A 9,682-nucleotide genomic window follows, 5' to 3' on the forward strand; every position below is an offset into this window, starting at 1 on the left:
CTATCATCTGGCCCACTCATCAGGCTGGATTTATTTTTTGTGGAGAACTTGAGATCCCTTGGGATAAAGTGCTGTGTAGGTAAAAACTATTACACTCTGTTCTTGTAATAACTCCAGGACAGGTAAGGGAGTCAAACAGCAAGGCTGTCACACTAAACACAAAAACGGCTTTACAAGAAGTAAAATTTAAAATAATAAAATCTGGACATTCAGGAGAATTAAATAAGAGACCAGCTTGTAGTTTTCAAGTGCAGTCATCTGAGTCAGCTCTCTAAGGAGTGCCAAGGGCTAAATTCATCCCTGAGCTATGCTGGCTTCTGCCAATGTAAACCAGGACACGCGGCCTCTGCCAGCAAAGCAGGGAGAGGCAGCAGCAGTGGAAAGCACCCACTGCCTTCCTCTTTGTTGGGGGTCTAAATGCAGTGGCAGCAGCACTAGGAGAGGCCTGGCAAGGCAGGTTCACAGCTGTGGCAGCCCGAGGTGTCATGGTGTGCACGTGGGAACATCTTTTACTCTGGGCTCTGTTACAGAGGTTTAAGGAGATTTTAAAGCAGTCTTTGGCAGAGCCTACTGTAACCAAACCTCTTGCAAATCAAGGCAGGGGCTTATAAGGGAAGTGTCACTGACACAAAGAAGAGTAAAGCCTTCAGAGGAATGGGATTTTGTCCATCTTCAGATTCCTCTGTGTAGTTTGTATCAGTGGACAAGTTTGGCAGCCTGTGTTGCATAACACAACTTAATGTACAGTGAGATTGAGTCTGTGATTTAACTGGGAAGCAGCTGTATGACTCAGATGTTTTAAGGGAAAGGCAGAATACTGTGTACAGAAAACTGTCCTCATTCCCCCATGAACAAAGAGTGGCAAAAACACAGGCACCTCCACTATGCCAGCTGCAGTGTAGCAGTCCTCACTTGGCAAGATATAAAAAAGAAGATTAACAAGTATAATAGCATTTTACTGTGCTCTTTAGAGTGAAAAATCATTTGTATGTTACCACTACTGATGGTCCAAAACCACAATGCTGAAACTAAACAGAGAATACAGATTTGAACCTTCATCCAAACCCCACCCGCAGTTCTTTGTTAGATCCAAGACTGGAAGGTACCTATTTTCTCTCTTCTGAGAGGCTTGCGTTTTGCAAGGCCCCAAATTCATATGCTTCACAGCTGAAAACCTTGAGAGAATCTCAATTTTGATAGCCACAAACCAGACTTGCCAACCTAACTGGTAAGCACCAAACTAAGCCTCAACCCAAAGCATGCACCACTGCCCAGTCTCTCCCAGGCTGGAGCTTTGCCAGCAGATGAGGCCAGAGGCTGCCCAGGTATAGCTTACATTATGTGGATGGCTCCAAGTATAATCCAGGGGAATACACAAAGATTTGGCTTTTTGTAAAGGCTAAGTTGTGACTGAGTGTCTCATCTTGGTCCCCGTTGGAGCAGAGCCCAAAACCACCACACGCTTTGGCACTGTTTGTTGTACTTGGCAGTCCTCACTCAAGCTAGGTGGGTGCATTGGCAACACTTGTGAGGAACCCCTCCTCTTTAATTGGTGGGAATGTACCTGTAAGGCTGAGCTGTGTTTGGTAAGGCTAAGTGTTCCCGCAAGGGAAAACGACTCGAGACAATGCAGTTGGTGTTTAGAGTAACAAGACAGAGGATGACTGAGGCACTCTTTCATGTTACCTGGAGGGCCCTGTTAAGCTCTTACTGCTTTCTGTTGTTTCACCAAGAAACTGTGTCCCTTGCTTTAGTTAAAGGGAAAGCTGATGAAATAGTGTGACAGGCCAAAAGAGTTTTTCCCCAGTAACTGAGAGAGGCCTGGACTACAATTAGCTTCAGCCACTAGTTTGTTCCATGTCAGAGGTTAAAAAAAAACACAAGTAGAGTTTTTGTCTTGAACTGTCTAAAGGAAAGAAATTAAAAGTTACAGCTGCTCCTCTTTTTAATTTATTAAAATAATTTCTTACAAAACATTACATAAAAATTAAACTTTGTTCTACTTCCAGGCTGCCTAGCACTTTGTTTTGTTTTTTTTTATGTAAAAAGAGTTGGTGACATTTCCTAAAGCTAGGAATACATTGCATGCATTGACTTGAGAGCTATTCATTCGACATGCGCAGGGTAAAAGGAGCTTCAATGGTGTTGCGATTTGATCAGCAGTAGGAGTGTTTTCTGCAGCTCCACGCCTTTGCATTACATGACAGAAGGCTGTATATCACTTCCTGCAAAAAATTAACGATGTCCAGAAGAACGTGACCTCTACTATCCATTCTAATGGAGGCTCAGACACCTCAAGACTGAAATTATTACAGAAGCAGAGAGCTGAAAAACCATCTCTCATATTCTATTCAGTAGAGGGCAGTGGCAGATAAAAGCCATGCACACTGATTATCCTGTGTGAAATCCTGTCTCCAAGCTGGTTGGCTGCCATGAATTTAATGGCAGCAAACACACCAGGCAGGCAGAAAGAAAATGGTGGATTCAGTGCTTCAGGTCACGATCCTTCACTCAACTGTCTCCCATCTCCCCCCTGCCCTCATCCTCTCCACCTTCTTTTTCCATTCTGCAATGAGTGTTATCATCAAGGCCAAATGCCTTCTACAAGGTGTTCCCCCTGAAAAGCCAGCAGGAAATAAAAATGCTCAGAATCTTATGGGCTCAAGTTCTTAATGGCTCTAAATGAGGCTAAAATAAACACACGCACATGTGCATGCATGCACACACACACCCAGCACCTATTTGTCAGACCTTTTTACCAGACAAGGAGAACACAAGCTGGAAAAAGACTATTGCCTAGTGGCAAAGGCACTCAGAGACATGGGGGAGTGTGTTTTACCACAGTCCTTGCACTTAGCATATTAATCAATTCATTGTTATGGTTACAATTAAATACAAGTGCCAAAAAATACGGCAAGAATGTTACATTTTGCTCCATTACCTCACAATTACACATCCACAAACACTCATTTCTCAACCTATACAACTGAGTAAGAAAAAGAAGCATATATTCATCGTTAATAGCATGTGGTGTTGGACATTTAAATTTACACACATGAATATATATGAAAAACTGTATATATCCCAACTTTCCTAATCTAAAATACCTTACCTTGACCATCTTAAAGCATACAAGAAAAGAAGGAAAGCCCTGTTGTATAACGAAGATTTCAAGTTTGAATGTAAGACCAAAAAAACAGAGGCCAGTCAGGAACACTGGAAACAGGAATTCTGAAACAACTCTGTTTTCAGAGAGAAAAGTGCAGTTCCACTTCTTTTATTACAGGTTGGAAAAATTCTGCCACAATGAAGTGTATCTCTATGACTTACTACAATTATCTCAAACAGAAGTACTGTTGAATGACTGCAAGATGCACGGTGCTTGTATGTCTTTACATTCTTGTGTAAGCTGCTAAATGCTGATTGGCAAGAAATACTGACTCATTTTAAGAAATCCCCTGCACCATAACTGGTGGGGGGAAAAAAGGAAATTACTATTATATGGACAGACTGCCATAAATGCAAGTCACCGCAGCATTTCTGAAGATCAGTTTTACCTGCCTGGCTGCAGAGTGGACAAGAGAGGCAAGTGGCACTTGGGTCAGACTGCCAAGTGCTGTCCTGTCAGGCTTTGCCTCAGCATGCCTGCACCTGCATCCCCTCCTGGGCTCCCTCTGGCCTACAGCCTTTGCAGAGACCTATCTGCAGCTGCCAGCCTTCCTAACTGCCAAATGACACTTCCTATCAGCAGCTACTTAATGAAAGAGGCTTTCCAAGAGAAGGATCAAGTGTCAGCCAGCTTCATCCTTCCTCTCTTCTGGAAAACCCTACAGGTTGAAATGAGAGCCTCTTTAGCTGTCCTGCCATAGGACTCTACCACAGTGCTTTAAATGTGGCCCAGTTTCATCACTAGGCTGTTAAATCTTCAGCTGGAATGGATTTCCTGGGGGAAAGCACAACAGCCTTTCCTCCCACCTCACAGCACTGCTGAGGGCACTGCTTGGGTTTGGGCTCTTGTGGAAAAGTCCCAGCTAAGTAGCTCTGCCAACCCTTATCCAAATGATGGTTGCATCTAGTCTGGCTCTTCAGAGCCCCATCCCAATGCCTTCACCAACAGAGTTTATGAATCAGAAACATGTTTGGGAAAGATCCCAAGTGCATAATATTTCCTATTAAAAAAAAAAAAAAAGCAGATTGTGCTTCACTGTCCAAACAGTGAAGTACAGCTTTATTCTGTTCTGATTTCAAGCATTCAATATTTTGAGCTAGATTCTAAATTTAGCTGCAGAACTTTAATTGCATTGGGAAACAAACCCCATATTTATTATGCTGGATGATGCCATTCTGCTTACATATGTACTTGTATATAAGCAGTAACATCATTCACTTTTTATCTCCAATAGGCTTTGAAAGGAAAAAAAAAAAAAATCACAAAAGGAACAAATGCACACTGGTACAATCTACTGAAGCATACACTGAAATAAAGTTCTTATGAGATAGGTAAAGAGATAAAAAGGCATGAAAACAACACTGAACAAGTAAAATTAAACCTTTGGGTTTTAGCAAGGTATGACCATGAGAGCCCTTTCTTGTTAGTAAGTTAGCAGGATTTGAAGTATTATATCCTGATTAAATTGATAGCTGGTATTCATTGCAATAATTTGAGGATACCTTCGAGTCCTGTGCAATTTTAACTTTTGCATAAAAATACCTGTAAGGAAGCCTTTCAGGCTAACATTGACTCAGCTACTTGGTGGCCAGCTGCTTTGCTGTGGTAGCAGTAAACTGCAAAGTCCTGCACTTACAGAACACACTAAACACCAAACCTTTGTTAAGTACAGAAACAAGACACTCAGCAACTATTTATTTGCTACCTTGTCTCTCTGGGAAAAGCCCTGCAACTTTCTCATAGCCTGCCTAGCAAAAGCTCTGCACGGATTTCGTTCTACATGACACATGGGAATCTACTGCTTTCTCAGGAAGAGCCATAACTTGTAATCTTCACACGGATTTCTACATCCAGACACAGGGCTGGGGCTTGGCAGTGGTCAGTAGGCAAAATGCTCCCACACACCTAACCTCAGGGGGAAAATTCATACAGAATCCACCCTGTGTAGCCAGCAGAGGCAAAGCACAGCTGTCTGCAACCATCTGACAGTCTCAGCCTTGGTCATCTTGATCTTTTTAATGACCCCACATATCAGCAGAACACAGGTATCTGTTCAAAAGAACCTCACAGCTCCTGACAGAGCAGAGCACACATCAAAGTCGAGTGGGTCAGATTCTGCCCTCACTAGATACATTAATTCAGAATAACTCAAATGAAATCAACAGAATTACTAGTCATTAACACTACAGTAACCAGTAACTAAATTTGCATTGTTGTCTTTGCACTGTAACTTACACAGATGTAAGTTTGAAGTTTTTGTACTTCAAATTAGCTATACGCTTTTTAGCCCAAGTATTTTTCATTGTCCTCTGGCAAAATTAAGGGTAGTTTCTAAAGAAGACTGACGATATTTCTATAAGAACCTTTTGTTGCTGGCAATACTGGAATGGCAGCAAATGCAACAGATCTGTAACACATCTTGGGGTACAAAGAGTTAATCTCCTTTCTTACAGATCATCTGTATCAGTCCAGATGCTTGGTTGGAAGGAAATATAACCCAAGTGCCTGGTCCAGTACAGCAGACAAAAGAAGAAAAATATTTTTATGTTCTGTGCTTATAAAATATTCTATTTGCTATGTAGTACCAGTTATGTTTAGAACCCTCCTTCAAAGATTTTCTTTTCATATTGAGAAAAATAGATCCATACACTCCTTGTTAAAAAACACCTCTGCCTAAATGTCTGACCTCCACTGTGAAAACTGATCCTTTGGTGTTGGTCTGCATCTTTACTCTGCTTTCAAACCTAAATGTTAAAATAAAACCAAGACAATAGAATCACAGTAAAGTGCCACTTAAAGTCAATGTAAAGTTTATAATGCTATGCAGTCCATTCTTCTATTATGCTGATGACAAGTTAATTTGGCTGATAAAAGGGAAACAAAAGCAAGGAAGTAATCCTGTTTTACAGAATATTATTCAAACAATAATAACTTCCTTTGCATAACACTTATTTCATTCCATCATTACTACTATTATTACTACTATCTTAAGCTATGACAGATTGTGAAGGGTCAGAGATAATTTTTATCAATCAGCCTCCCTTTGTCTTTGGCAGGTTTAATCATGTCACTTGGAATGTAGCATGAGGGGCCTGATGAAATTGGAAAAGCATGTGAAGATAAAAATCACTCTCAGATGAATTCAGACACTTCCTGCCACTCTGCAGATGCCACAGTGCTGCAAGCCACCCTCCCAGGAGAGATGATTCACCTGGAAGGAGGGCCAGGCTCTGCCAGATGTGTAGGAGGCTGCCTGAGACCCACATGCTAACACTGTCTCAATTGTATGAAGCATATGCTTTCAGTCAAGGGTGAAAAATGCAGGCACCAGCACATGCCAAAAGTCTTTCAAGCATGGCCCACCAGTCAGCCTGAAGCTTAATGCACTGATCCATCGAGTCAGCAGATGTGTGTCACCACAGTACAAGTTGAAGCTGGTTAAAGCTATAAAAGAGTGAAGTGACCTAATCCAGACATTCAAATCTCACAAAGAAAACCATATTGTTGTCACTTTGGGGGCCTTAATGTGGGACTTTAAGCACAAACACTGAAAGCCTTCTTGGAGTAAAAAGGTATGTTGCTGCAAAAACATAAATCCCAACCCTAAGCTACACTTGTACTGATTTCAAGTTGATCTGATAAAAGCATAGCACAGCTTTCCTTTTTAGTACTGTACATACAAAAAAGAACATCTGCAGAATTTTATTGCTAGAGCTATAAATGCTCCTTATCCGCTTGGTTTGAGGCAGAAGTCCAAAAATACCTTGATAGAAAGTTTATTTGCAGAGTACCACGACGTACTTGGTAGAGCCAATGAGTTATACAACATATTCTTCCACTCCTGGCTAAGTGCTGTCGGTGTCAGCTAGGAGTCCAGCTGTAGAACCTGGCTCCATATTGCCTGGGAACTCCTCCCTCCTTCCATTTAATAATCATTTAGGGGTACAGGATTTCCCGACACACTCAAAGTCAAAGCACGCTTTACAAAAATTTTCACCTTGTTCACATGCAGAATGATTTGTTTAAAGAAACCAGATCTCCTTAGCACTCAGAGATCAACCCAACACTGGATGTGTGCAAACCCACTTCACTGTCAACACAGTTGCTTCAAACAGCTTGTTCAGAGGTGGGTGATAAGATGTAGTTCTCAACGGGCAAACACAATTAGGCAGACAAAGATTTTTCTTGAAGTCTTTTCTGTCTATCAACTGCAATCCAGTCTACAGATCTTTCTTAAGTATTCCTGTCTCTAACAGCCAGGTCTCTGGAAGAATACTGATGTTTCACAATGACCTCATTGTGCTTTGACATAGCTTTCCTGAGCTGTGGCCTGTGGCAAACACACACCTGCTCTATTTATGCCCAAGAGGCCAAAAAAAAAAAAAAAAAAAAAAAAAAAAAAAAAAAAAATCAAAAAAACAACCCAACTTCAAATAATATTCAAGTTCAAACAAAAAGCAGGGTTCTTCTGCCTTAAGAAAAGTCCATCTTGCAATCCACTTTGCAAAACATGATAGCTGGTCATTTAAAAGTTAACTCTTATGAACAACTATAGATAAGAGCTACGAAAAAACCTCATGCTAGCTTAAATGGGGCAAACACCCACAGTGCATCTGAAGTTTTGCCATGTCCCCACCATTTCTCCATTTACAAGTGTTGATTATTACCACTGATTCATAGCAGAGGCTTCCCATAACCTAAGATCAGGACTAAGTCTGAGGCTGCACCAGGAATCAAGTATCTGCATCACAAAAACAAGGTCACAAAACTAAAATCTACGTAAGTATGGGATGAAAGGCAACAAGAGACACAGGACACAGATGGCAATGCCAGGAACAGAAGTAAAAAGAAAAAACCACCATAAACACACACACACACTTATGCCCCCTGTATCGATCCTATTCAGATAATGAAAAATGTTTTAAATTATGTTTATAAAAATGGTTTTTAATTAATTGGGTTGGGATTTCGGGTTCTTTCAGTTTCCTGATTTTTTTCATTGCCATGCTCACCTGGAGGTTACACTGGGCTAAAAAAGACTTTTGGCAACTACCCTTACACCAAATACCTTCTGCATGTCAGCTTTGCAATACTTTGCATCATCCATAGCCTTCATTAGCAAATTTGCCCTTTCACCTCAATAGCACCCATCTGACATTTCCACAGCTTCAGAGGCTTTTCTTCCTCCACACAAAGCACATTTTGGAGTGGTTTCAGGGCAAATTCTTTGATTCTGGCGCTAGAGCATTAGTTAAAAGAGAGGAGAGAACAGCTGAATGTTCCAAGAGAAGATTAATAAGACAAAAGTAGAGCTCCAGAACTACAGTTTTTCACAACTCCTTTCCTGATGTAATTTTGTGAAAAAATTGCTGAATGCTAGTTTCCCTACCTAAAAAGCTTTTATTCCTCAGAGGAATAAATAATGTGCTGTGACTCCTATGGAAGAGTAACTAGAGACTAATAGAGGAATCAAAGTGAAGGGTGCTCAAGACATCCCTAGTGGTGCTTTGAAGGTTTGTCCAAAATAACTTGTGCAACCTAACAAAAATGTAAACTGAGGAAGGAAAAGACAGCAGTAAAACAACAAAACACAAAGAAATAGCAGCCATCAAGCGGCGTTTTCTTTTAGTCTAATACAAACTATACTTCTGCACTACCTAAATACCATTGAAAGCTCACATGATAGCATTTGTTTTTATGGTTTATATAAAACCATACATGCTGCCTCTTATAAAGCATATGAAACTATATTAAAACCCCATATAAAACCATATTAAAAAACTCAACATAAAACCATATAAAGCCATGTAAAACCATATGCTACCTTCAGTATTAGCTAGGGTAAAATTAACTTATTATTAATTCATAATATATTCATAGTTTTTCTGTACTATGTGCTGTTGAAACAGTCACTTCTCATTTCTTTTTTTGGGGCTAATATGGAGAGAATAAACTAGAGCTCTTCAGGCTTTACCACTTCTTCCTCCCCAAGTGAGTGAGCATCACAGATGTACTGCTATGACCCTGCCATCAGCTTATGCTCCTGAAGAGCTTAAGAACGGAATTCTACAGAACAACCAAAGTGTATTGATTGAGATATTTTCATGCCTTTTTTTTTTCAAAAATGACTGTTATTAAAGAGTTAAGCCACCGTATGTGTGGGCAAACCACTTTTTGTAATTACTATCTACCAACAGATCTTGAGAGAGATGTTGATCTTCTGAAATGAAGGGTGCAGACGCAAGTCTTTTTAAACCAATAAAAATACCAACATTTAAGCGGATTTTTTTGCCATAGATCCTTTGTATGCAAATCACTCATATCAGATAGAAAATTAAAGACTTCTCCTTGGACAAAACATTGTCATTTGAACTTGGGAAAACAGATGGCTGCCAAAAAAAATCTAAACTGTATTTGACAAAGTTCTTCACTTTCCCATCACAATTTCACTACATGATTTTTATTTGCAATGTACACATATTAATATTAAAAAATAATCATGGCTACAAGTTT

This window comes from Lonchura striata, chromosome 10 (genome assembly GCF_050655825.1).
Source record: "Lonchura striata isolate lonStrDom1 chromosome 10, ASM5065582v1, whole genome shotgun sequence".
Taxonomy (NCBI): domain Eukaryota; kingdom Metazoa; phylum Chordata; class Aves; order Passeriformes; family Estrildidae; genus Lonchura; species Lonchura striata.